At 51.3% G+C, this 25801-nt stretch overlaps 1 long non-coding RNA gene across 1 annotated transcript; it reads right to left on the reverse strand.

The window, feature by feature from the left end:
• Positions 1–962: 962 nt before the first annotated feature.
• Positions 963–17769, reverse strand: LOC140410195 (uncharacterized). The gene is made up of 2 exons (XR_011940555.1): positions 17706–17769; positions 963–1379 (listed from the first exon to the last, which is right to left on the reverse strand). It is a non-coding gene; the product is annotated as an uncharacterized lncRNA (long non-coding RNA).
• Between the last annotated feature and the right edge of the window lie 8032 nt (positions 17770–25801).

Consider the following 25801-nt stretch of genomic DNA (forward strand, 5'->3'; position numbering starts at 1 on the left):
TTCACAGCTCCAGGGTCCCGGGTTCGATTCCCGGCACGTTCTCTCAGTGTCTGCCCTCACTTGCCCCGCTCCCCAGCTGAGACCTGAAGTGCCATCTCCAAGGGCCCAATTTCTAATGCAATTAACAGCAGCAACAGCGGGCACCCCTGCCTCGTCCCCCTATCCAACTCAAAATACCCTGAGATCATCTCATTCATTCGCTCTCTTGACGTGGGGAACACATGCAACAACCGGACTCACACCACAAACCTCAGCCCAAAGCCAAACCTCCCCAGAACTGGGAAACGTCTTCTGTCCCACCTCCCAAACCTCCACATCCCTCTGCGCGGCGACCAGTATTGTGCACAATATTCCAAGCGTGGCCGAACTAAGGTTCTGTCCAGCTGCAGGATAACTTGTCAATTTCCATACTCAATGCCACAACAGATGAAGGCAAGCATGCCGTAGGCCTTCTTCACTACCTTCCCCACCTGCGTTGCCACTTTCAGTGCCCTGAGGACTTGGAAGCCATACTCTGCCAATCTGATTCTCTGTCTGTAATTCACATTTATCCACGTTATACTGCATCTGCCATGTCCGTGTTCACTCACTGAATTACTCTCAATCACCTTGAAGCCTCTTAACATCCTCCTCACCACTCACACCCCCACCACGTTTTGTGTCAGCAGCAAACTTGGAAATATTACCATTGGTTCCCCCATCCAGTGTTTGATTGAGATTCTAAATCTTTTGTTAAAATCTTTATATTGGGGCAGCACGGTGTCGCAGTGGTTACCACAGCTGCCTCACTGCGCCAGGTCCCAGGTTCGATCCCGGCTCTGGGTCACTGTCCCTGTGGAGTTTGCACATTCTCCCCGTGTCTGCGTGGGTTTCGCCCCCATAACCCAAAGATGTGCAGGGTAGGTGGATTGGCCACGCTAAATTGCCCCTTAATTGTAAAAAATGATTTGGGCACTCTAAAGTTATTGAAAAAAATGTTTTTATTGCCATGTCCAAAATTCAGTGCATTGCCATTCGTTTCCATTTATGATACAGTGTGAAAAAGCTTTTTCTTATGTTTCTTTAGTTACAAAATCTTGCCGTCTGGTTGTGGTTGGGGCATGCTGTCCCCCAACCCCAGCTCCCACCAGCCTCCATTTCCCTAACCCTTCCCCTCTCTCCCCCGCAGACCGCCCGTGATGGCCTTCCTGGCCGATCTGGGGTGTTATCACCCTTCTCCTTGTTTCCCTCCCTTCCCCAACCCCCTTGCTTTTCTCCCTCCGTCGGTTTCAGCCGTGTTGTTTCTGCGGATGGGGCGGGGACGGGGGTGGGGAGCGGGGGGAGTTCACCCCCTCTCCATCTCTCTCTGTCTCTGCATCTCTCCATCTCTCTCTGGGAATCTGTCAAAACATAATTCACAGTCAGCCATTGTATGTCAGTTCACAGTGTCCATTTTATGTTAGTTCACAGTGTCCATTTTATGTCAGTTCACTGTCCATTTTTTGTCAGTTCACTGTGTCCATTTTTTGTCAGTTCACTGTGTCCATTTTTTGTCCGTTCACTGTGTCCATTTTATGTCAGGACCCGGTGGCCATTTTATGTCAGTGCACAGTGTCCATTTTATGTCAGTGCACAGTGTCCATTTAATGTCAGTTCCCGGTGGCCATTTTATGTCAGTTCACAGTGTCCATTTTATGTCAGTGCACAGTGTCCATTTTATGTCAGTTCCCGGTGGCCATTTTATGTCAGTTCACGGTGGCCATTCTATATCAATTCACAGTGGCCATTTTATGTCAGTTCACTGTGTCCATTTTATGTCAGTGCACAGTGTCCATTTAATGTCAGTTCCAGGTGGCCATTTTATGTCAGTTCACGGTGGCCATTCTATGTCAGTTCACAGAGGCCATTTTATGTCAGTTCAGGGTGCCCATTTTATGTCAGTTCACGGTGGACATTTTATGTCAGTTCACGGTGTCCATTTTCTATCAGTTCACGGTGTCCATTTTATGTCAGTTCACGGTGGCAATTCTATGTCAGTTCACAGTGGCCATTTTATGTCAGTTCACTGTGTCCATTTTCTATCAGTTCACGGTGTCCATTTTATGTCAGTTCACGGTGGCCATTCTATGTCAGTTCACGGTGGTCATTTTATGTCAGTTCACGGAGGACATTTTATGTCAATTCACAGTGTCCATTTTATGTCAGTTCACGGAGGACATTTTATGTCAGTTCACAGTGTCCATTTTATGTCAGTTCACAGTGTCCATTTTGTGTCAATTCACAGTGGCCATTTTATATCAGTTCACAGTGTCCATTTTATGTCAGTTCACGTTGGCCATTTTATGTCAGGACCCGGTTGCCATTTTATGTCAGTTCACAGTGTCCATTTTATGTCAGTTCCCGTTGGACATTTTATGTCAGTTCACGGTGACCATTCTATGTCAATTCACAGTGTCCATTTTATGTCAGTTCACGGAGGACATTTTATGTCAGTTCAGAGTGTCCATTTTATGTCCGTTCACAGTGTCCATTTTATGTCCGTTCACAGTGTCCATTTTATGTCAGTTCACAGTGTCCATTTTGTGTCAGTTCACAGTGGCCATTTTATGTCAGTTCACGGAGGACATTTTATGTCAGTTCACAGTGTCCATTTTATGTCATTTCACAGTGTCCATTTTATGTCAGTTCACGTTGGCCATTTAATGTCAGAACCCGGTGGCCATTTCATGCCAGTTCACGTTGTCCATTTTATGCCAGTTCACAGTGTCCATTTTGTGTCAGTTTACAGTGTCCATTTTATGTCAGTTCACGGTCTCCATTTCATGTGTGTGCAGCTGTGTGTGTGCGGCTCTGTGCATGGCGCTGTGTGCGCGGCTGTGTGTGCGCGGCTGTGTGTGCGCGGCTGTGTGTGCGCGGCGCAGTGTGTGCGCGGCGCAGTGTGTGAGTGGCTGTGTGTGTGTGTGGCTGTGTGTGTGTGTGTGTGGCTGTGTGTGTGTGGCTGTGTGTGTGTGGCTGTGTGTGTGCGGTGCTGTGTGTGCGGTGCTGTGTGTGCGGTGCTGTGTGTGCGGTGCTGTGTGTGCGGTGCTGTGTGTGCGGTGCTGTGTGTGCGGTGCTGTGTGTGCGGTGCTGTGTGTGTGCGGCTGTGGCTGTGTGTGTGTGTGTGTGTGGCTGTGTGTGTGTGTGGCTGTGTGTGTGTGTGGCGATGTGTGTGCGGTGCTGTGTGTGCGGTGCTGTGTGTGCGGTGCTGTGTGTGCGGCTGTGTGTGTGTGACTGTGGCTGTGTGTGTGTGTGTGTGTGGCTGTGTGTGCGCGGCGCTGTGTGTGCGCGGCGCTGTGTGTGCGCGGCGCTGTGTGTGCGCGGCGCTGTGTGTGCGCGGCGCTGTGTGTGCGCGGCGCTGTGTGTGCGCGGCGCTGTGTGTGCGCGGCGCTGTGTGTGCGCGGCGCTGTGTGTGCACGGCGCTGTGTGTGCGCGGCGCTGTGTGTGCGCGGCGCTGTGTGTGCGCGGCGCTGTGTGTGCGCGGCGCTGTGTGTGCGCGGCGCTGTGTGTGCGCGGCGCTGTGTGTGCGCGGCGCTGTGTGTGCGCGGCGCTGTGTGTGCGCGGCGCTGTGTGTGCGCGGCGCTGTGTGTGTGTGTGTGGCTGTGTGTGCGCGGCGCTGTGTGTGCGCGGCGCTGTGTGTGCGCGGCGCTGTGTGTGCGCGGCGCTGTGTGTGCGCGGCGCTGTGTGTGCGCGGCGCTGTGTGTGCGCGGCGCTGTGTGTGCGCGGCGCTGTGTGTGCGCGGCGCTGTGTGTGCGCGGCGCTGTGTGTGCGCGGCGCTGTGTGTGCGCGGCGCTGTGTGTGCGCGGCGCTGTGTGTGCGCGGCGCTGTGTGTGCGCGGCGCTGTGTGTGCGTGGCACTGTGTGTGTGGCTGTGTGTATGTGGCTGTGCGTTCGGCTGTGTGTGTGTGGCGCTGTGTGTGTGGGGCGCTGTGTGTGGGGCGCTGTGTGTGGGGCGCTGTGTGTGTGGGGCGCTGTGTGTGTGGGGCGCTGTGTGTGTGGGGCGCTGTGTGTGTGGGGCGCTGTGTGTGTGGGGCGCTGTGTGTGTGGGGCGCTGTGTGTGTGGGGCGCTGTGTGTGTGGGGCGCTGTGTGTGTGGGGCGCTGTGTGTGTGGGGCGCTGTGTTTGTGGGGCGCTGTGTTTGTGGGGCGCTGTGTGTGTGGGGCGCTGTGTGTGTGGGGCGCTGTGTGTGTGGGGCGCTGTGTGTGTGGGGCGCTGTGTGTGTGGGGCGCTGTGTGTGTGGGGCGCTGTGTGTGTGGGGCGCTGTGTGTGTGGGGCGCTGTGTGTGTGGGGCGCTGTGTGTGTGGGGCGCTGTGTGTGTGTGGCGCTGTGTGTGTGTGGCGCTGTGTGTGTGTGGCGCTGTGTGTGTGGCGCTGTGTGTGTGTGGCGCTGTGTGTGTGTGGCGCTGTGTGTGTGCGGCGCTGTGTGTGTGCGGCGCTGTGTGTGTGCGGCGCTGTGTGTGTGCGGCGCTGTGTGCGTGCGGCGGTGTGTGCGTGCGGCGGTGTGTGCGGCTGTGTGTGTGCGGCTGTGTGTGTGCGGCTGTGTGTGTGCGGCTGTGTGTGCGCGGCTGTGTGTGCGCGGCTGTGTGTGCGCGGCTGTGTGTGCGGCGCTGTGTGTGTGTGTGTGCGGCGGTGTGTATGTGTGTGCGGCGCTGTGTGTGTGTGTGCGGCTGTGTGTGTGTGTGCGGCTGTGTGTGTGTGGCTGTGTGTGTGTGGTGCTGTGTGTGTGTGGTTCTGTGTGTGTGGTTCTGTGTGTGTGGTTCTGTGTGTGGGGTTCTGTGTGTGTGTGGCTGTGTGTGTGGCACTGTGTGTGTGGCTGTGTGCGCGGCGCTGTGTGTGTGGTGCTGTGTGTGTGTGGCTGTGTGTGCGGCTGTGTGTATGTGGGTGTGCGTTCGGCGCTGTGCGTTCGGCTGTGTGTGTGGCGCTGTGTGTGTGGCTGTGTGGGTGCGGCTGTGTGTGTGTGCGGCTGTGTGTGCTTGTGGCTGTGTGTGTGTGTGACTGTGTGTGTGTGTGGCTGCGTGTGTGTGTGGCTGCGTGTGTGTGCGGCTGTGTGTGTGTGGCGCTGTGTGTGTGTGGCGCTGTGTGTGTGGCGCTGTGTGTGTGTGTGGCGCTGTGTGTGTGTGTGGCGCTGTGTGTGTGTGTGGCGCTGTGTGTGTGTGTGGCGCTGTGTGTGTGTGGCGCTGTGTGTGTGTGTGGCTGTGTGTGTGTGTGGCTGTGTGTGTGTGTGGCTGTGTGTGTGTGTGGCTGTGTGTGTGTGTGGCTGTGTGTGTGTGTGGCTGTGTGTGTGTGTGGCTGTGTGTGTGTGTGGCTGTGTGTGTGTGTGGCTGTGTGTGTGTGTGGCTGTGTGTGTGTGTGGCTGTGTGTGTGTGTGGCTGTGTGTGTGTGGCTGTGTGTGTGTGTGGCTGTGTGTGTGTGTGGCTGTGTGTGTGTGTGGCTGTGTGTGTGTGTGGCTGTGTGTGTGTGTGGCTGTGTGTGTGTGTGGCTGTGTGTGTGTGTGGCTGTGTGTGTGTGTGGCTGTGTGTGTGTGTGGCTGTGTGTGTGTGTGGCGCTGTGTGTGTGTGGCGCTGTGTGTGTGTGGCGCTGTGTGTGTGTGGCGCTGTGTGTGTGTGGCGCTGTGTGTGTGTGGCGCTGTGTGTGTGTGGCGCTGTGTGTGTGTGGCGCTGTGTGTGTGCGGCGCTGTGTGTGTGCGGCGCTGTGTGTGTGCGGCGCTGTGTGTGTGCGGCGCTGTGTGTGTGCGGCGCTGTGTGTGTGCGGCGCTGTGTGTGTGCGGCGCTGTGTGTGTGCGGCGCTGTGTGTGTGCGGCGCTGTGTGTGTGCGGCGCTGTGTGTGTGCGGCGCTGTGTGTGTGCGGCGCTGTGTGTGTGCGGCGCTGTGTGTGTGCGGCGCTGTGTGTGTGCGGCGCTGTGTGCGTGCGGCGCTGTGTGGCTGTGTGTGTGTGTGGCACTGTGTGTGTGTGGCTGTGTGTATGTGGCTGTGCGTTCGGCGCTGTGCGTTCGGCTGTGTGTGTGTGTGGCGCTGTGTGTGTGGCTGTGTGGGTGCGGCTGTGTGTGGGTGCGGCTGTGTGTGTGTGCGGCTGTGTGTGTGTGCGGCTGTGTGTGTGTGCGGCTGTGTGTGCGTGCGGCTGTGTGTGCGTGTGGCTGTGTGTGCGTGTGGCTGTGTGTGTGTGTGAGGCTGCGTGTGTGTGCGGCTGCGTGTGTGTGGCGCTGTGTGTGTGGCGCTGTGTGTGTGTGTGGCGCTGTGTGTGTGTGTGGCGCTGTGTGTGTGTGTGGCGCTGTGTGTGTGTGTGGCGCTGTGTGTGTGTGGCGCTGTGTGTGTGTGTGGCTGTGTGTGTGTGTGGCTGTGTGTGTGTGTGGCTGTGTGTGTGTGTGGCTGTGTGTGTGTGTGGCTGTGTGTGTGTGTGGCTGTGTGTGTGTGTGGCTGTGTGTGTGTGTGGCTGTGTGTGTGTGTGGCTGTGTGTGTGTGTGGCTGTGTGTGTGTGTGGCTGTGTGTGTGTGTGGCTGTGTGTGTGCGGCGCTGTGTGTGTGCGGCGCTGTGTGTGTGCGGCGCTGTGTGTGTGCGGCGCTGTGTGTGTGCGGCGCTGTGTGTGTGCGGCGCTGTGTGTGTGCGGCGCTGTGTGTGTGCGGCGCTGTGTGTGTGCGGCGCTGTGTGTGTGCGGCGGTGTGTGCGTGCGGCGGTGTGTGCGTGCGGCGCTGTGTGCGTGCGGCTGTGTGTGCGCGGCGCTGTGTGTGCGCGGCGCTGTGTGTGCGCGGCGCTGTGTGTGCGCGGCGCTGTGTGTGCGCGGCGCTGTGTGTGCGCGGCGCTGTGTGTGCGCGGCGCTGTGTGTGCGCGGCGCTGTGTGTGCGCGGCGCTGTGTGTGCGCGGCGCTGTGTGCGCGCGGCGCTGTGTGCGCGCGGCGCTGTGTGCGTGCGGCTGTGTGTGCGTGTGTGTGTGTGTGCGGCGCTGTGTGTGTGTGTGGCGCTGTGTGTGTGGCGCTGTGTGTGTGTGGTTCTGTGTGTGTGGCTGTGTGTGTGTGGCTGTGTGTGTGTGGCTGTGTGTGTGTGGCTGTGTGTGTGTGGCTGTGTGTGTGGCACTGTGTGTGTGTGTGGCACTGTGTGTGTGGCTGTGTGCGCGGCGCTGTGTGTGTGGTGCTGTGTGTGTGTGGCTGTGTGTGTGTGGCGCTGTGTGTGTGGCTGTGTGTGTGTGGCTGTGTGTGTGTGGCTGTGTGTGTGTGGCTGTGTGTGTGGCTGTGTGTGTGGCTGTGTGTGTGTGGCTGTGTGTGTGGCTGTGTGTGTGTGGCACTGTGTGTGTGTGTGGCACTGTGTGTGTGTGTGGCACTGTGTGTGTGTGTGGCACTGTGTGTGTGTGTGGCTGTGTGTGTGTGGCTGTGTGTGTGTGGCTGTGTGTGTGTGGCTGTGTGTGTGTGGTGCTGTGTGTGTGGTGCTGTGTGTGTGGTGCTGTGTGTGTGTGGCACTGTGTGTGTGTGGCACTGTGTGTGTGTGGCACTGTGTGTGTGTGTGGCACTGTGTGCGCGGCGCTGTGTGTGTGGTGCTGTGTGTGTGTGGCTGTGTGTGTGTGTGGCACTGTGTGTGTGTGGCTGTGTGTGCGGCTGTGTGTATGTGGCTGTGCGTTCGGCGCTGTGCGTTCGGCTGTGTGTGTGTGGCGCTGTGTGTGTGTGGGGCGCTGTGTGTGCGGCGCTGTGTGTGTGCGGGGCGCTGTGTGTGTGCGGCGCTGTGTGTGTGCGGGGCGCTGTGTGTGTGCGGCGCTGTGTGTGTGCGGCTCAATTGTTAGTGCTTCAATTGTTCACTACTTGACCAATGGCATAGAAAGTACTATATCTAAATTTTCTGCTGACACAAAGTTGAATGTCATTGTAGCCAGCATAAAAGTACAAAGTAATATTAATAGACTAAGTGAATGGGCAGGACTGTGGTAGATGGATTTTAGTGTAAGCAGTTGTGAGGTCATCTACTGTGGACCAAAAAGTAAGATAAGGGCACTTTCTAGATGCTATGGAGCTAAGTTCATTGGGTGTCCAAAGTAACTTAGGGCTTCAGGTACATAGATCTTTAAAACGCCACAAAAAGTCATCAAGAAGGCTAATGAATTGATGGCTTTTATATCTAGAGGACTGGGAACCAATAATTACGCTGCAGTTTTGAAAAACCCTATTTCAACCCCACTAGGGTTACCATCTGCAGATCTAGGATCCTCAGAAAGGATATTTTGACCGTGGATGGTGTGCAGTGTAGGTTTACAAGCATAACGCCGGGACATCAGTGAATAAAATATGAGGAGAGATTATTCTAATTCGGCCTATTTTCTCCAGAAAGTAGAGTTTAGGGGGTGACCTGATCGAACTCTTCAGGGTATTGGCAGGAATTGACAGCGTAGATGAATCTAAAAGAGTTACATAGTTGGACATTCTAAAACTAGGGGCAACGTCGAAAAATTATGGCTAGGCTATTCAGGAGAGATCTCAGGAAGCACTTGCACTCAGAAAGAACGGTTGAGATTTGGAACCCTCTCCCATAAACGGCAATTGCTGCCGTTTATAATTTAGTACCTTTTCTCCAGCATTGATAGAGAAGAGGTTGAGATTCTTTGACATCATTGAAACAAACTGCACAATGTATGTGCCCAGAGATACCTGGGAACCAGAGATAAATTGCAGCCTCTTGTAATTGATTGATATTGGCACTAGATGGCGCTGTGACTCCACCACAGCCTTCGGTAAATAAGTCTGTGACAAATTGTGAGCAGATATTTAACATGCCTGGTGGTCATTATCTCATTGTTGCCATGAAGACGAGAGCTTAGCATTTTCATCTGAGCGTGGAATGATGCAGAACTACAGATCACCACTAAACCTGCATTCTGCTCTGTTTAAAAAATATGCCGTTTTACTTTATACTTCAGCCACGAAAAACAATCAACAATATATGGTGGGGCTGTTACCCCAAGTCAAGCCTTTACAATGAACCTGGATGGCTTGTATTTGACTGGTTGGACACTGTTTTAACCCCATTTCTCCCGGTCGCATTAATTCTGCTGCTCAATGCTCTGACAGTCAGACATATTTTAGTGACCAGTAGAGTTCGTCAGGTACTCAAGGTCCAGAGCAAGAGAGAGAATTGCAGTGACCCAGAGATGGAGAGCAGAAGAAGGTCCGTTATTTTACTCTTCGCTATATCTGGTAGCTTCATACTCCTGTGGTTGGTGAATGTTATAGATTTCCTATATTACATAATTACAGGAACCTATCCTGGGGATTACAACGATTCTGAATTTATATTACAACAAGTTGGATTTATGTTGCGGAATTTAAGTTGCTGCACAAACACATTTATTTATGGAGCAACTCAATCAAAGTTCAGGCAGCAATTCAAGAGCTTGCTGAAATATCCGGTTACATCCGTAATTCACTTCGTGAATAAACAGAGCAACTGAAAGTAGTCCAGAGAATCATCCTAGTCTTTCAAGTTCAGAATTTAATATATATATCCCCATAATTTGAAGATTATATGAAGGGACAAGATGAGCTTTAGAGGCCCTCTGTAGGGCAAGAGTGGAACCAAAATCCACATTCTCTTCACTTTCACTATTTTATTCACAGCTCCTCAGAATACCCCAGCAACAAAAAACAAATTATATTTGCAGAAATCTAACTACTACAGATCTGATCAATCCTGGCGAATCAATTGTGACTCTACACGGATAAAGTTGAATGGTTAATAACCCCAGATATAAGCGACTGTGGAAAACATGAGATTGTGCACTTTTGTGGATTAATGTACAAAGGCGAATATTATTGAAATTGAGTCAGAATGCAGGATGTAAGGGTTTGGAGGGATTATCGTCTGTGTTTACATGAAGTGTAGACAGGTAGAATTCACCTGCAATAATTAATTGGTAAGGGGAAGGTAATATTGGCCTTTATTCCCATAAAAGTGCACAACCTCACCATTTGCACATTATTCAAAACGGGAGGAAGTGATATCTCTGAAAACGACAGGCCAGTCAGTCTAATCTCAGTGGCGATCAAACTGTAACAAGGAATTCAGAGGTGCAGGGATTAATCAAGCAGCGTCAGCGTGGTTTTATCCAGGGGAGGCTTTGACTTAACTTGATTTTTTTTTTCAAGTCAGTGACCTGGGGCGTCATTCTCCGACCCCCCGCCGGGTCGGAGAATGGCCGTTGGCCGTCGTGAATCCCGCCCCCGCCCACGCCGAAGTCTCCGCTCCCGGAGATTGGGCGGGGGCGGGAATCCGGCCGCGCCGGTTGGCGGGACCCCCCGCTGGATTCTCCGGCCCGGATGGGCCGCAGTCCCGCCCAGGAACTGCCTGTCCCGCCGGCGTAAATCAAACCTGGTATTTACCGGCGGGACCAGGCGGCGTGGGCGGGCTCCGGGTCCTGGCGGGGCGATCTGACACCAGGGGGTGGCCCCACGGTGGCCTGGCCCGCGATCGGGGCCCACCGATCCGCGGGCGGGCCTGTGCCGTGGGGGCACTCTTTCCCTTCCGCCTCCGCTACGGCCTCCACCATGGCGGAGGCGGAAGAGACTCTACCCACTGCGCATGCGCTGGGGAAACTGACAGCGGCCGCTGACGCTCCCCGCGCATGCGCCGCATTTCCGCGCCAGCTGGCGGGGCGGAAATCCCTCCGGCGTCGGCCTAGCCCATCAATGTTGGGGCTAGGCCGCCAAAGATGCGGAGACTTCCGCACCTTTGGGCCGGCGCGATGCCCGTCTGATTGTCGCCGACTTTGGCGCCAGTCGGCAGGCATCCCGCCGTTGGGGGAGAATTTCGCCCCTGGGGCGTCATTCTCCGACCCCCCCCGCCGGGTCGGAGAATGGCCGTGGGCCGCCGTGAATCCCGCCCCCGCCGAGGTCTCCGGTACCGGAGATTGGGAGGGGGCGGGAATCGGGCCGCGCCGGTTGGCGAGACCCCCCCCCCGCTCAATTCTCCGGCCCGGATGGGCCGAAGTCCCGCCCAGAAATTGCCTGTCCCGCCGGCGTAAATCAAAGCTGGTATTTACCGGCGGGACCAGGCGGCGTGGGCGGGCTCCGGGGTCCTGGGGGGGGGGGCGCGGGGCGATCTGACCCCGGGGGGTGCCCCCACGGTGGCCTGGCCCGCGATCGGGGCCCACCGACCCCGCGGGCGGGCCTGTGCCGTGGGGCACTCTTTCCCTTCCGCCTCCGCTACGGCCTCCACCATGGCGGAGGCGGAAGAGACTCTCCCCCACTGCGCATGCGCGGGAAACTGTCGTCGGCCGCTGACGCTCCCGCGCATGCGCCGCATTTCCGCCGCCAGCTGGCGGGGCAACAAACGCCATTTCCGCCAGCTGGCGGGGGCAACAAACGCCATTTCCGCCAGCAGGCAGGGCGGAAATCCCTCCGGCGCCGGCCTAGCCCCTCAATGTTGGGGCTCGGCCCCCAAAGATGCGGAGCATTCCGCACCTTTGGGCCGGCGCGTTGCCCGTTTTGATTGGCGCCGTTTTTGGCGCCAGTCGGCGGACATCGCGCCGTTGGGGGAGAATTTCGCCCCAGGTGTGAAGATGAGGGCAATGTATTTAACAGCAGCAGCACGGTAGCCTTGTGGATAGCACAATTGCTTCACAGCTCCAGGGTCCCAGGTTCGGTTCCAGCTTGGGTCACTGTCTGTGCGGACTCTGCACATCCTCCCCGTGTGTGCGTGGGTTTCCTCCGGGTGCTCCGGTTTCCTCCCACAGTCCAAAGATGTGCAGGTTAGGTGGGTTGGCCATGATAAATTGCCCTTAGTGTCCAAAATTGCCCTTAGTGTTGGTTGGGGTTACTGGGTTATGGGGATAGGGTGGCGGTGTTGGCGTAGGTAGGGTGCTCTTTCCACGAGCCGGTGCAGACTCGTGGACCGAATGGCCTCCTTCTGCACTGTAAATTCTATGAAAAAATAGTCTGTTTTGAGTTCAGGTCCCACATGGGAGTCTGATGGCAAAGCGAAGAGCCCATGGAATCCGAGGAACTTTGGACAAATTTGACCCAGAATTGACTGAGTGGCAGGAAGTAGTGTTATGGTCGAGGGGTGTTTTTCTGACGGAAGGTCTGTGTCCAGGGAAGTCGCACAGGTATCAGTTCTGTGGCCTATGTTTGTACCAATGAATTGGACTTTAATGTCGGAGGAAGCGTGTTATGAGGTAGTTGGGAGAATTTAGGACGATTAATCAGTAGGTTTGGGGACTATAAGAATATTGGTGTGGTGGTAAATAGTGAGGAGGATAGCTTTAGATTACAGGAGGATATTGATGTGTTGGTCAGATGGGCATATCAGTGGGAGATAGAATTCCATCCGGCTAAATATGAGTTGATGCACTTGGCAGGGCAAACGAGCTGAGAGAATACATGATGAACGGCAGGATCCTGGGACGAATCGAGGATCAGAAGTACCTTGGTTTGTATGTACACCGGACGTGTGGATGAAGTGGTGCAGAAAGCATGTGATAGGGCATCGCGGTGGTACAGTGGTTAGCACTGCTGCCTCACAGCTCCGATCACCCGGTTTCGATTCCGCATTCTGGTCACTGTCCGTGCGGAGTTTGCACCCCCCCCCCCCCCCCCCCCCCCCTCCGGGCCTCAGCCCCACAACCCAAAGATTTGCTGGACAGGCGGACTGCCCACGCAAAAAGGCCCCTTAATTGGAAATAAATGGGGGGAAAAGCATACAATAAAGTTGTCTTCATTAGTCGAGGCATTGAGTTTAAGCCTCGAATGTTCTGCTGGAAGTGCATGCAATATTGGTTACGATACTGCTGGACTATTGTTCGCAGTTCTGGAATTCACATTAAATCTGAGGGCGGAGATATAGCAATGAATGGAGATCAGGTAGGCTGGTAATATATTCCGTGGGTCAGAATAAACTGAGTGGAGGAGGAGAATGATTGTGAAGTAAAAAATGACAAGGGGCATAAATCGAGCAGAGAGGAAGAACCCTTTCCCCGCGGTGGGGTGATCAATGACCAGGGCGCATAGATTTAAGGTAAGGGGAGGAATGTTTAGAAGGGATGTGGGCAAAATAACGTTTTACCCAGAGGAGGGTGGGAGTTTGGAATTAGCTGCCTGAAAGGGTGATGGAGGCAGAGATCCTCATGACATTTGAGAAGTATTTAAATATGCACTGGTGATGCCAAGGCCGACAAGGCTATGGGCCAAATGCTGGAAAATGTGATCAAAAGAGTTAGTTGGTTCATAAATACATAAGGTATAGGAGCAGAACTCAACCTCTCAGCGTCCACAAGCAAATCGAGATCGTGTAATAAACTTGTATTTCTATTGTATGTTTTTCCTCTTTGTGTACGCTCAGACAGAGCTAAAACGTAAGTTTAGATCAGTGTTTAGTAAAGAAGTCAACACATAAGAAGGTTTGAGTTTTACTTTGTACTTTGTCTGCATTGTTATATCTAAGTTAGATCTGCGGCCGAAAAGCAATTATCAGCTCATGAAAAAAAAAACCGACCCTGTCCCTTGGGAACCAAAGGGCCACTCGAAATACCAGAGACATTTAACTTCAGTTGGAACCAGCAGCAAGAGGCTTTTCAGCACTGCCATAAAAGGCCGCACAATACAGATGGACAGGTCACAGCACCCAGAGGCTAAAGAAACAGACATTCAGGGATAACACGCCAAGTTAAAGGAACAGATTGCAGATATATTTTGAAAGGGTTCTGCTTAGTGTAAACAAGAGTCGCGAGAGAGTTTCCCTGCGAAAGGCAAGTCTGCAAGTGCTAGTAGGCTATCGAGTGGCCAGGAACCCGAGTTGTTCCTATGTTTGGTGACACTGCTCTGTTGGCTTCGTTGTTCGCTGCCAGATTGTGTGGAAGCTTCGATTCAAAATGTAATCCAGGTGAGAGGAATACTGAAAGTAGAAAAGGACATCCTGAAAGTGGTTTCTTGATGATTTCATCGAGAGAATGCATGGTTTGGAAAGGATGCTAAGCATGTTCCTCGAAAGTGGAGTTTGGAAACCATGGTGTGAGAGACAGATTTTCAGTGAGGCCACTTGACTCACAGTGTAATAATAAACTGGGCTTAATGAGATGTCCACGGAAGTTCTTCCGCATGTGTCACTTGATTTCAGGGAGTGGTATGTCTGACAGCGTTTCACCAATTGTAAACAAGCAACAACATTCCACGCCCTTCGCTTCCTATAACTGCATTTCAAGTGTTTCTTCTGAACATGGTTGGAATTTAAATAATGTTCTTTGTATGTGATTAAAAGTCAGAACGAATAGTGAAAATGTATGAGTTTGAGATAGTGCTGCATTAGAGGTGAACGCTGTGATAGAGTTCCTGAAACAGTTCTTTTCTTGCTAAAACTTTAATAAGACCGTAAGCCCATAAAATCATAAGACATTGGAGCAGATTTAGGCCGCTCGAATCTGCTCCGACATTCAATCATGGCTGATATCTTTCTCATCCTCATTATTCATCGCCATCTCCCCATAACCTTTGATACCCAGACCAATCAATAACCTGCCTATCTCTGTCTTGAAGACACTCAATGATTTGACCTCCACAGCTTTCTGTGGCAAATAAACTATTGAAACCTGCACCTGAATTTCATAGAGTCATACAATCATAAAGCATAGAAAAGACGATTCGGCCCCTCGCAAATACAGCGGTCAAAAACAACCACCTAATAATTCTAATGCCATATTCCAGCACTTGGTCCATAGCCTATTATGCCTTGGGATCCCAAGTGCACATACAAATACTTCCTAAATGTTATGTCGGTCTCTGCCTCCACCATCATTTCAGGCAGCGAATTCCAAAGTTCCATCACCCTCCAGCAAAAAACGTTTCCATCAGGTTGCCTCTAAACACCCTTCACTTTACTTTATATCTATGCAACCTGACCATTGGCCCCTTCATCAAGGGGAAAAGTTTGTTCCTGTCTACAGGATCTATGCCCCTCATATTTATCTTCATCTGAATCATGTCCCCCTCAGTCCTATCTGCTCGAACAAAAACACGAAGTGGAGATGCCGGCGTTGGACTGGAGTGAGCACAGTAGGAAGTCTTACAACACCAGGTTAAAGTCCAACAGGTTTGTTTCGAATTACTAGCTTTCGGAGCGCTGCTCCTTCCTCAGGTGAAGGAAGAGCTTGATTCCAAAAACATATATATAGACAAAGTCAAAGATGCAATACGATATTTTGAATGCAAGTCTTTACAGGTAATTAAGTATTATTCTGGTTTCAGTGGGTGGGGGTGAATATAATGTGACATGAATCCAAAGTCCCGGTTGAGGCCGCATTAGTGTCTGTGGAACTTGGCTCTAAGTTTCTGCTCGGCGATTCTGCGTTGTTGCGGGTCCTGAACGCCGCCTTGGAGAACGCTTAGCCGAAGATCAGAGGCTGAATGCCCTTGACTGCTGAAGTGTTTCCCGACTGGGAGGGAACATCCCTGCCTGGCGATTGTCCGTCCATTCGTTGTCACAGCGCCTGCACGGTCTTGCCAATGTATCATGCTTTGGGACATCCTTTCTTACAGCTTATGAAGTAGACAACGTTGCCCGGGTCGTACGAGTATGGACAATGTACCTGGTGGGTGGTGTTCTCACGTGTAGTGGCCAGATCATCGACATGGGTACCACCATTACACGTGAGAACACCACCCGCCAGGTACAAGGTACATACTCGTGCGACTCAGTCAATCTTGTCTACCTCATACGCTGTAAGAAAGGATGTCCCAAAGCGTGGTACAAAGGAGAATCGATGAGCAGAAACTTATAGCTAAGTTCCGCGGGCATGAGTACGGCCTCAACCGAGACCAAGGATACATGTTGCATTACATTCACCCCCCCCCCCCCCACCACCACCATCTGGCCTGGGCTTGCGAAATCCTACCAACTGTCCTGGCTTGAGACAATTCACACCTCTTTAACCTGTAATTATCCCTCTCTCAAGTTGTTCCGTTTGGACCTGTAGATTTAATTACCTGCAAAGACCTGCATTCAAGTATCGTATTGCATATTTGCCTTTGTCTATATATATGTTTCTGGAACCCGCCTCTTTAGTCACCTGAGAAAGGAGCAGCGCTGCGAGAGCTAGTGATTCGAAACAAACCTGTCAGATTTTAACCTGGTGTTGTTAGACTTCTTTCTCTACTAAACAAAAACAATTAAAGTCTAATCCCATCTCTTTTCCTAACTAACACTCTCCAACCCAGCAAAAACTGCACCCTTTCCAGTGCTATCACATCCTTCCTCTTATGTCGATTCCAGAAATGCACACAGTATTCTGGCTGTTGCCTAACCAACGGTTTATACAGTTCCAGGACAACCTCCCTGCTCTTAAGCTATGCCTCGGCTAATGAAAGCAGGTATATCATAGGCCTTCTTAACTACTGTATCCACCTACTCGGCTCCCAAAAGGAACCAGTGCACAGGCACACCAAGATGCCTCTGATCCTCGGTACGTCCCAGGAGTCTTCCATTTATCACATATTACCTTGCCTTGCGTGTCCTGCCCAGGTGCCTCACCGAACATTTATTGGCTTACAATTCGATTTTCCACTGATCAACTGGTCTCACCAGCACGTCTCTGTACTCCTGTAAACGAAGGCTATGTTTCTCTCTATTGACCAATTCACCATTTTTTGAAAAATCCACAAAACGCACAGATATACCCTCATACATCATGTCTAAAGAATTGATATAAAGCACCAACAGCAAGGGCGTCAATACTGGTCCATGTGGAAGCCCACTCTCTCAATGTTATCCCCCCCCTCAATTTTATTCCCGCCACCCCAAAATTGCCCCCCTCAAAATTATTCACCCCCAAATTTGCCCCCCCTCAAATTTGCCTCCCTGCAAAAAAAATTTCCCCCTCAAATTTGCTCCCCCCCCCAAATTTGCCCCCCCCTCAAATTTGCCCCCCCCCCCCAAATTTGCCCCCCCCCCCCAAAAAAAATGTATCCCCCCCAAAAAAATTGCAGGAAGCTGATTGGGAAATAGATGGTGGGGCTGGGAAGAAGGGAAAGGGTTGGTCCGTCAGTCAGCATCTGAGGGAAGCAGACGTTCCCGTGAATCTCAGGGAGACAGGGCTGATCTGGAATTCGGAGAGGCCATGGAGGCGCTGACAATCAGAGAAACGGAGCCCGAGCTGTGACTGGAGATATAGTGGGCGAAATGGGAATCCCGAAGATTGGGCTGTCAAACTGAAATGGTGGTGTGTGGGAGGGAGGGGGGGGGGGGGGGTGCTTGGTCTCGATTCTTTATCTGAACGTTAAAAGTTGCGCCATTTACATACGAAGTTTTCTCGCCGCTTGCAAATGACTGTGGGACATATCTTGCACCAGGAAGACGGATTAATGGCGGGGTTCCCCTAGGATGAATGTCGGGCGCGCACCAGGGCGGCTTTGCTCTTCTTCCGCAAGTCGGTGTTGTGCCAACTCGAGGGTGAGTCAAACGGGAGATGGGTGCCAATTGGAGGCCTTCGAGATCCGGGCGTGCTTTCTCGGGCAATGCGTGTAATGGAAAGGGAACGGATTCAACCGTCGGAGGTTAAAGAGAGAAAACAAAATAGGAAGAAAGAGAGAAAGAAGGAAGGGCAGAAGGGAAGAAAGCAGACGTAAAAAAAAGTTAAACAAGTAAATGTTGCTCATTCAATGGTAATGGAAAGTGGTGAAATGCTTTGCAGACACTATGTCCATAAGTATGTCCCATGCAGATTTCCGAATTGAGTTACCTTTCCGATGCTGATCTCCATTCGATTGGGAACTCACATAAACTAATGCTACACATCTGAGGTATTTCTATAGTATTTGTCGCTAGCAAATTTGTTCCGACATACAGCAGACAGAATTTGCGATTTGTGAGCATCAGAACATATGGACACTCAGCTCCCCCAGGTGGTTCCGGCCTTCAGTCCGGTCAAGGCCCCTCGGTATGGCACGCCTATTTACGCGTATTTGTTGCCAGTCATTCAAGCCCCTGCGCAACGTAATTAGTTCAGCCTTCGGTTCGTCTTCGCCTGCATAGTTTCTTCAGACGTTCTCTACTCTGTGCATGGGGACACGTTGCCAGATATAAGGCCTGGAAGTCCTCGCTCTATTCGGCAATGACTTGCATCAATCTGCGCTGCCAACCTGGCCACCGCCTTAATTCGATTGCAGGGCACCATCCCAATGGTCATCAACATAGAACAAAGAACAAAGGAGAGCACAGCACAGGAACAGGCCCTTTGGCCCTCTAAGCCCGTGCCGACCATGATGCCCGTCTAAACTACAATCTTCTACACTTCCTGGGTCCGTATCCCTCTATTCCCATCCTATTCATGTATTTGTCAAGATGCCCCTTAAACGTCACCATCGTCCCTGCTTCCACCACCTCCTCCGAGTTCCAGGCACCCACTACACTCTGTGTAAAAAACTTGCCTCGTACATCTACTCTAAACATTGCCCCTCGCACCTTAAACCTATGCCCCCTAGTAATTGACCCCTCTTCCCTGGGGAAAAACCTCTGACTAGCCACTCTGTCTATGCCCCTCATAAGTTTGTTGACCTCTATCAGGTCGCCCCTCAACCTCCGTCGTTCCAGTGAGAACAAACCGAGTTTATTCAACCGCTCCTCATAGCTAATACCGTCCTTACCAGGGAACATCCTGGTAAATCTCTTCTGCACCCTCTCTAAAGCCTCCAGATCCTTCTGGTAGTGAGGTGACCAGAATTGAACACTATACTCCAAGTGTGGCCTAACTAAGGTTCTATACAGCTGCAACATGACTTGCCAATTCTTATACTCAATGTAACAATGTGACAAAAAGTGGGACATGGGGGAGGACTATCTGATATATGAGCTTTTTGTTGATTATTGCTGTACTTGCTTATTCGGGGACGTGGCGAGTCTTAGAATATAGTGCACTCCCTGGAACCTGTCTCGGTGAAAGAGGGCGCCAATATGACCATGACGTGCATCCAGCACGAGACTGATATTAACATGTATCGGTACCGTCAATTCCCGGGCCTGGGGTTCCGGTACCACTTGACCAAGTCGGAAGGGATTACGGAGGGACTTCCAGCCCAGAAGGCTGCAGGTGGCGAATTGGATCTGAAGATAGAGAAGGTGCAGCTGAGGGACTAGGCCTAGTATTTCTGCACAGGGATACACTGGGGCCGATTCGTGCTACAATAACTCGCTCCGTATCAGACGGCAGCTCTCGAACCACTCCATCAGCAAATAGATAGTCATGCGGACAAAGACGGTGTCTAAAGTCGGACAATAAACGTCGCTCTATGCCTGCCTTGGTTGGGAACAGCGCAAGTCTGCAACAGATAATGGGTGAAGGTTCCAGCGTGGCAGAGTTGATGGGAAGGACGAAGAAAGCGAATAATCGAATGAATAAGAGGTTAAGTGGGGACAGGTATCGATGCTGAAATTCTGTGGGAGCGAGAGAGAGCTTGACTTTTGTAGTTAAGCTGCCGATCGTTTTGTCTTTCATCCATCCATCAATACATCCGTCCATCCATCCCTCCATTCATCCATCCAGCCGTCCAGCCACCCATTCGTCCGTCCATCCGTCTGTCCATCGATCCGTCCGCCCGCCTCCGTATCGATGCTCCCTTTGTTCTAACTCGAGCACCGACGTCCCGGTGCGGCTATGCTGAGCTCAGTCTCAAGTTCGGCAGCTCCCGCCAGAAACGGACTTTTGGGCTCTTCTGAGGGGCCCCAACGGCAGTTGTTCGACGGTTCCCAGTGTGGGAAGGTGGCATTACGGCTCCCCTGGCACTGTACGGATTGGACCAGGAGTGGAGCAGTCAAGAAAGTGATTTTAGTGCAGCGAAAAGTGCGAGGGAGGAGGAGCAAGATGGCGGCGGGTGGAGACCAGGCAGCGTGGGCGCTATGATCGCAGAAGCAGCAGGAGTTCCTCAAACGCTGCTTTGCGGAGCTGAAGGTGAACTGCTGGAGCCGATGAAGGCGTCAATCGACAAGCTGGTGGAGACCCAGAAGGCCCAAAGGGCGGTGATCTGGGAGGTGCGGCAAAAAGCCCCGGAGAACGAGGATGAGATCTTGGGCCTGGCGGTGAAGGTGGAGGCACACGAGGTGCTGCACAAGAAGTGGCAGGGAAAATTTGAGGACATGGAGAATCGGTCAAGGAGGAAGAAGCTCCGAATTCTAGGAGTGGAGTGTTCTGATGCCGGGGCATATGTGGTCACGATGCTCAATACGTTGATGGGCGCGGGATCTTTCCCGAGGCCCCTGGAGCTGGACGGGGCTCATCGAGTCCTGACGAGGAGGCCCAAGGCCAACGAGCCACCAAGGGCAGGTATGGTACTGTTCCACCGCTTTGTGAACAGTGAGTGTGTCCTGAGATAGGCTAAAAAGGAGCGGAGCAGCAGGCGGGAGAACACAGAGGTCCAAATATACCAGGACTGGAGCGCCGAGATGGCCAGGAAGGGGGCCAGGTACAACCGGGCTAAGGCGGTTCTACATCGGAAGGGGGTGAAGTTCAGGATGCTGCAGCCAGCGCGGTTGTGGGTCACATTTCAGGATCGGCACCACTACTTCAAGACGCCGTAGGAGGCATGGACCTTTATCCAAACTGAAAAGTTGGACTCGAACTGAGGGTTTGATGGGAGGAGGTACCTGGGGGGGGGGTTACTGTATTTTGGGGGACACTCTGTTCTGTTTTCTTTGGTGCTGGCTGGGGTTGGGCGAAATGGCTTGATGTGGGGGCTGTGTGATGTGGACATTGGCGTTGGAAGGACAGGGCCCCGTGCGGGGGGGGGGGGGGGGGGGGGGAGGGGAGGGAGCGTGTCTCTTAACATCCCTTACTTGAAAGATAGCTCAGAAAATATTGGAACAGTAAATAATTCCTTCAAAACTTCCAAGAGACTTAACACCTTTAAACAAAATCACATCAGGTTAAAGGCTTCAGTATTATAAGTTTAAATCACCCAAATAATCCAGAGATTCTCTTTCATGGCAGATATCCAGTTCCCTGCAAAACACAGACACCCACTCAGCTCTTTTCAAAACTTGCAGCTCTCTGGAAAAACACAGACACTGTTTTTTTAAACTGAAACTAAAAACCTGCAAAATGGCTGACATGAGCTCAGCCCCACCCACTCTCTGACATCACTGTTTTCTGAAAGGTACATTGCTTAAACATCCATGTCTTAAAGGTACGCTCACACAACAGAAATTATTGGAAACATTCTGTGGGACAGAATGAATCTCTACTTGGGGAGGCAAAGGTTAACCATGGGGGGCCTGCATGGGTTTGTCCAACAAAGTTGATTGGACGTTTCGTCGAGTTTCCGAGATGTGGGCATTGCTGTTCACGCAGTCAACATGCACTTCAGGAAGACTTTTGAAAAGGACATGCATGGGAAACTGATCACGTTTCCAAGATAATTAGCCCTTGGGTTTTAGGGTAATTAGCCTAATTGCAGCCATAGAATCATGGTAGAGAAGCGGCCTTTCAGCCCATCAAGCCTGCAGAAAAAACTACTTAATTTACACACATCCTCCTTCCCAGCACCTGTACCATTACCTTGACTATTATGACATTTCAAGTGTTTATTGAAGTACCTTTTAAATATGGTTATGTTTCCAGCCTCAGCTCTGCTCCCAGACATTGCATTCCAACTCCTATCACCCCTTGGGTGAAAACACATTTCCTCACATCCCAGCTAAACCTTTTACCTAGATATTATTGACCGTTCATCTGAAGGGAGCAGTTCTTTTCTTTCAGCCGTGTCCATGTCGACATGGTCCCCTTTCAGCTTTCACTGTCCAAAGAAAGATTATAGCACGAGTTTCTGCAGCCTCTCCTCATAGCTGAGGTTTTCCATCCCAGGCAAGTGTACTTTCTCTGTGCCCTCTCCAAAGCTGGATTATTGAAAGGGAATTGAGGGCGCTGGACGAAGGTTGTTTTTCTGACTGGAAGTTGGTGTCCAGTGGTGTACCACGGATCTGTGATGGGACTCTGAATTATTGTAATGCACATTAATTGTCTGTATGTGAATGTGGGCTGTATGGTCAGTAAATTCGCAGATGAACAAAATTGGAACTTTGGTAAACAGCGAGAATGAAAGTGTTCCTTGGCAGTGCGATAAAGACGTGGGACCACCGATAAGAGTGACCTTTGGGTGCATCTTCCTCGGTCCCTGAAGGCTGAGGATAGGTACATAAGGGGGTGAAGGAGGCACGTGGGATACTTATCATTGTTAGTCGAGACATAGAATATAAGAGCAGGGAGTTAATGATGATCTGTAGAAGACTCCCTGCTAGCACAGAGCTAGAGTACTGTGTGCAGTTCTGGTCGCCACAATATATAAAGAGGTGATTCCATTGGAAAGAGTGCAGCGCAGATTCACCAAGCTGCTGCCTGGGCTGGTGCGTTTCACCTATGAAGAGCGGCTGGTTAGGCTGGGGATCTTCTGCTTAGAGCAGCGAAGGCTGAGGGGGGATTTGTTACAGGTGGAAAAAGTTATGAAGGACATAGCCTGGGAAAGTAGATTGAAGTAAAGTGGCAGGAGATTTAGCAGGGATCTGAGGAAAAGCTGTTTCAATGAGAGGTGGTTGGAATCTGCACCTCGCCGCCTGAAGTTGAGGTGACGATGGTAACCATCGCAACATTTAAGAAGCGTTTAGATAAGCACTTGCAACGCCATAGCATACCAGGCTACGGATGAAGTGCTGGAAAATAAGAGTGGAAGAGATAATTCTTGATGGCCGACAGGGACAGGATAGACCCACAGGCCTCGCTTTATGCTGTTAAAATCCATGACGATATCTGAGTCGCCTTGCGCCGTCACAGTATTAGCGCCTCTCGTGCACGGTACCGCCCTGTTACATATCACTTTAATCGCTCCTGGGCCAAGAAGAGCAAATAAAGCATCTCTGTTCCCCCAATGAAGGAAGCCCATTGCCGTCGGTATTGTTTGACACAGATTAATTCAATAAAACTCATGAATTGACTGGATAGTCAAGTGCAAAACTGAGCAGGGCTGCAAAGCTGCTGGGGTTAGCACTGAAGGAATAATTAAATCACGCGCTCTCAGTTGAATATTATTTCTCCCACCCCTCCTCCCCCACCAACCCGCTGTTACTATTGACAAGAAGGGATCGGAATTTCTGCTGGTATCGAAACCGATTTCGATCCTCCATCCACGAACACTAATAACACATTCGCTGATGGAGGGGCCCAGCGCGGTTAAAGCGGACTTTGTTGTGAACAAGTTTCTTGCTGCGGCTCCCCTTAAAGAAACATTGCAGGTTCGGAATAGGCAACGATTGTCTTGAGACCGGAAGAGAGCCAAGGCAAATGTAGGACTTTTCTTGTTCTACTCGCTGACGAGATATCGATTCTCACGTGTGCATGAGCGTCACCACCCTTTAAACCGGAGCCCCGAGAGAACCACTAGATCTCCGACTGCCTTCAGACATGCATCTGAAACTGCTGACTTTGTCTCTTCTATATCTGGCCCCAAGTAAGGTGACAGCGACTATTTCTAAGTTCTGTTCTTCTCTCGTGTTTTCTGCGAATCAATTTAGAAATGATATTCTGGCGCCTCGTGATGTTATAGCCGGGGAACTGAGAACTGATGAAACATATAAACCAGCAACGATCTTACATTATATTCGGTGCAAAGTCTTTAGGACTGCGCTTAATATTATTTTGGCTCCCGTTAGCAGGATTGACGGCAGACAAAACCTGCATAATTCGCTTCTTTTTACTTAAACCAATTGAAGGATTAATACTCACATTTCCGTTTTGCTGGTGCCGCAGATGTATGGAGTTAAGTTAGGTACGATCTCTAGGTATGGAAAGCAACCGGGTGGACAGGGGCAGCCCATTTTGATGTCGGTTATTCGCCCAAGCAGCAAGTGAAAATGTCAGGAAAGTAATGGAATGAATCTGGTTAGTGAAACTGACCCATTTGTTTTTCTGTCAGAATGTCTGCTTGCCGATGTGATACACCAGTGGCCGGCTGCTATCGCTGTCCAGCAGGGAGAGGAGGCCGTGTTAAATTGCTGTCAGAATGACACTGTGCGTAATATGATGCTCTGGTATCGGCAAGGACTCGGACAGGGACTCGCGCTCGTCGGCTCCAGCCCCAGAGGCAGCGAAGCGCAATATGAGAAGCGGTTCCAACCTGGGTTTGAAATTACCCGGACGATGGAAGATAAGATGAGCACGCTCACGGTCAAGAAGGTTAAAGCTGGAGATTGGGCTGAGTATTTCTGCGCCGCCAGTGATGGAGCACAGCGCTGCGCGCACACCAGAGGCCCTGACCAAAACCGTTCCAGAGACATGTCTGCTGTCCTCGCCCATCAGGCACCTCGCGACAACATAAATGCGCTGAATTCACCCTGAAACAGCTTCAGCAAGGAACCGTGAATGGATGTTGGACTTTGTTGATGGCCACGTGTGCCAAGGCACAGTGACAAGTGTTTCTCTCTGCTCAACAGACCATTAAAGTGCGCGAAAAGAAAAGGAAATTAAAGAAAATATGTTTGGGCGAAAAATAGCACAAAACGAGAGAGAGAGGAACAGAAAGAGCATCATTACAAAATGCCATCTAACTGCAGTAATTTTAGTATCGCTGTTGCAATACTGTATTGCATATAATTTGTCTACGTCTCTCCTTGAAACCCAGAGAACAGAGCAATAAATTTCGTATCTGCTTCCGAAACTAGGGTTTGGGATCACACTGATATTCCTCTTTAACTCTTGATGCCGAGCATGTAAACCTCTGCCACAATCATTGCTCTTTTCCACTAATTGGCCTCGTTAAGTGTTCATATTGGGGAGGTGGTGGGGTAGTGGAATTCACACTGGAAAACTGATCCCGAGACACAAGCTAATAAAACCACGACACATGGTCACATTTGATCTCAGTGAATCAGCCATTCAAAGCCTAACGATGACCATTGTCGATTTACCTCTGTCCTTTTGGGGAGGAATTGTGCCACCTTTAACTGGTCTGATGTATAAGTGACTCCACCTACAGCAAAGTGGACTCTGACAGCGCCCTCTGTATTTGCCGCTCGAATCAAGGGCTGGGCAACAAATGGGACGCCCACATCCTAAGCAAAAAAAAGGCAAGAACGTATCATGTATTGCCATAGAGTACCGTGAAATCAGAAATAAACATTACTATTAGATAAACCGTTTACTCAGTTCACATTCGGGGAACACAAATGTTTTTGATATGATGTTAACCGTTTGATATTTGTTGCAGAGTGGGTAATTAGGACACGGGCTAAGTTTGCTTCGTTAGCTTTGCAGGACTTCAACGTTCAGCGTCACCAGTGTATCACAGCATTTCTAATTCTTCCCAAGTACTTCCTGGTTTCAGGTGGCTCCTTGGCTGTTGTGGTGCATCAGAATTGACGGGATATTCACGAACAAGGATCTCCTAAAGAAAGTCAAGGGGTCGGGAGAGGACACGTTCGGTAACATTAGAATCTGCCTAAAGTATGTGATGGGGAAATTGTTGAAGTCTCTAATCAAGGATAACGTTCAGTTTATCAGGAAGAGCCCACATGGAGTCCTGACAGGTAGGTTTACCTGGTAAACACTCATTGAGGTTTTTGAAGGGGTGTCTAAGATAGTGGACAGTAGAATGTCTCTGGATGTTGTTTATATGAACTTCCAGAAGGAATGTAACAAAGTCCAGGCTGAAAATCTAGTAACTCTAGAGAAGTTCCCTGAAATGAGGACAAATTACATGGCTGGAAAATTGGTTGCGACATGCTACAGAAAATAGAGGTCATGGGTAGGTACTCAAATTGGCAGGATGTGACTGGTGGTGTCCCAAAGGGCCTCAATTG

This window comes from Scyliorhinus torazame, chromosome 4, assembly GCF_047496885.1.
Source record: "Scyliorhinus torazame isolate Kashiwa2021f chromosome 4, sScyTor2.1, whole genome shotgun sequence".
Lineage (NCBI taxonomy): Eukaryota > Metazoa > Chordata > Chondrichthyes > Carcharhiniformes > Scyliorhinidae > Scyliorhinus > Scyliorhinus torazame.